Raw genomic sequence first — 3129 nt, 5'->3', positions numbered from 1 at the left:
AAGAATTTAATTCTTATTAAGCCATCTTGCGCAATTTTGTTGCACCATTTTTTGTTATGTTTATGTTGGTTTGTCAAATTTGCTTTCAGATTTTAGTAAGTTTACGAGATATGCAGAAATTTGGAAACGATTAAAAAACAATTAAAACTTGCAAAAAATCAGAAAAAATTTGAATAATTCTTAAAAATTACAACATTAGAATGTCTGAAAATATTAGAAAGAAATAATTATTTTTCTAATAATCGTTTGAAAATGTTTAATAATTTTTATTAACAAACATGTACTTAAAAAAGAAAATTAAAAATGATTTTGGAACACATCAAACGATTTCTTAAAATTTAAAAGAAGAGTGTAGAAGATTTTAAAGCAAAATGTTTCAATTTGATAAGATTCAAAAGTTTAAAAAAAGTAAATAATCCAGTAAATTCAAGAAATATATAGAAGAATGGAAGAGATTCAAATCTAATTTTAAACTTAAATTTTTTAGAAATGTAGATTTTCAAAGATTTCAAAAAAAAGCTTTAGAAGCTTTAAGGGAATTCCGACAGATTTTAAGAAAAATAGTTTTACCTCCTTCAATCTTTCGGAATCCCTTTAAATTTTTTAAAGTTTATGTTTGAATTCTTTAAAAATCTAAGTTTCTAACAGAATTTAAGTTTAAAATTCGATTTGAATCTTTTCAATTCTTATTAATATTTCTTGCATTTACTCGATTTTAATCTATTTATTAATATCTTACCGAATGGAAACCTTTTGCTTTAAAATCTTTTACAGTCTTCTTTTAAATTCCAGGAAATTCTTTCTCATGTTTAAAGACCTTTTTTAATATTCTCATAAAGCACGGTTTTTAAAATAAAAAGTCATTAAAAATTTTCCTACCAATCTTGAAAAAGTTCTGTTTCTAATCTTGTTGGACCTTCTAAGCCTTCTAATCATTAAAAACTATTAAAATTTTTTCTGATTTTCTTTGAAAATTGGTAAAATGAAAAAGATTGCCTTAAAATCTTCAAATTCTTTATTGACCATTTTAAACATATTTTAAAATGTATTGGAATTTTTTTAAATCAATTTTTCATAATAAAAAATTATATTATTTATTCGTAGAAACCTAAACGAATTTTCGTCATTTTCGTGAAACCTTAAAAAATTCTTTAAAAAATGTTTACAAATTTTAATTATTTTCTAATAGTTTCAAAATTCCCGAATATCTCTTAAACTTACACAAATTTGAAAGCAAATTTTTTAAACCAAAATAAATTAAAATAAAAAAGTGCAAAGCAATTGCGCAAGAAGGCTTGATAAGGATTAATTTCCTTATTTTTTTTCTAAAATTATAGAACATAGCAAAATTTCCTAAACTTTCATTCTCTTGGTACCCTGCGAAATTCAGTTTACTTAAAAACTTCAAATAGCCAGTTAGCCACCGAAAACGAATCGTGAAGTCTGGGGGTTCGGGTTCGTGCTCGTGCATTTTCGGCTCTACAGAAGGTTGGCCTACGCAACATGTAGCAGAGCCGACTCACCAACACGCTACGTTTGAATGCGTTGCTCCCAGATGGGAGAGTGGCGTTGGCAGAAAAATCCCACATTCTGGAGACACTGTTCACACGTTTGTGATGCATACGCCACCTCGGTGATTCGAACTAACGGCCGGGTCCATCCGAACGCCGTCGAGCTTAGGGGATTTCCATAAACCACGTATTTGCTTTAGGTAGTCGGGGGGCGAAAGGCCATGCTGCTCACGTTATATTTTAGAAAAAGAATTTTTTAAAAATTTAAACAAAGTTCCAAGAAAATGTTAATTTTAAGATACGAATGCAACACGTAATCTTTTTAAAATGAGTCCTATTATAGTGTAATCAATAATAACAAATTTGCAAAGCACTAAGAAATATCTTTAATCATAAATAAATTATTTTGTGTTAATTATTGTGTTGTTATAAGTAATTTTAGGAGATCTTCAAATGACTTTTGAAATTTATTAAGCGGCTGTTATTTTTAATTTACTTTCAAGTAATATTCAAACATCAAAAATTTTAATACATTATCTTTCTTATTGTTATTAACGAATTAATTTAAAAAATGGCAGCTGGAACTTTTTTTAAAATTGTTTTTTTACTTTTATTTTTAAAAGCGCTTTATTTCCTTTGCCAGAGAGAGTTCCTCGGGTAATCCAGTAAAGTACTTTGTCATTCCATGACAATTGTGATTCTTAAAAATTCGCCGCTTGACCAGTTCGACTATTATAACGGTAGTCTAGACCCCCCTCCATTTAATTACATTACGTAATACAGTCAAGCCTCTCAATAGGGCACCTCTCGGGGCTGTAGGGGGAATTTTTCTCAAAAGCGCACTACCCCCACCAACGTTCTCCGCACCTCAAGACTTTTGCATGCTCTGCCTCTGAATAAGAAGCTCCTTGCTGCATATAATATATGTGGCACAGTGCGAGCCATATACATTACGGTTGTTTATGTTGAATAATGGTTATTCTGATTTAGGTTTATTTTCTTCTGTTTTATATAAAAAGGCACTGTGCACAGAAATATCGTCTTTTTATTGAAAGTAAACTTTTCGCATCCGCTTCATGATGGTGAATGAACAAGAAGGAAGTAAGTGATGAAATCTCTTTATAAATTTTAGTAACTTAAATCTAATAAAGAGGCGCTACTTTTGCTGGCGGTAAAATAAAGATATTATTTGAATTATTGAATCTGAACATAGCTGCCCGCGTTGATAGGCAAAACAGAAATGGCTTTGAGAGAACGCTTTAAGACATTGCTTGCTGTTCTGACGCTTACTACTCTGATTATACCATCCTTACCCGGGTGCACTTCGAGGATCCTACCTATACGCTAGTAAGCGGCGGCGTGTCATCTTCTCGAAGTAAAACTAATGTTCCTGGTTTTATTAAGTCCGGTATTCGTTGTTGCCATTTTAGTCGAATTTGTAGTTGTGACAGATATTCCTTCGATCATCTTGATCAAAAGTGTTGCTTGATTTGAGCTAGAAGTTCGTATCTATTGAGTCTATTTTGAGCAACGTCCTGTAGGACTTCGTGGAGAATAGCTGCCATCGGTGTGTCCAGAAAGTGTCCAGACGTTAAAGGGTTCAAGTCACTCGAATCGT

Source organism: Belonocnema kinseyi, chromosome 8 (assembly GCF_010883055.1).
Source record: "Belonocnema kinseyi isolate 2016_QV_RU_SX_M_011 chromosome 8, B_treatae_v1, whole genome shotgun sequence".
NCBI lineage: Eukaryota > Metazoa > Arthropoda > Insecta > Hymenoptera > Cynipidae > Belonocnema > Belonocnema kinseyi.
This window is presented reverse-complemented; position numbering follows the sequence as displayed.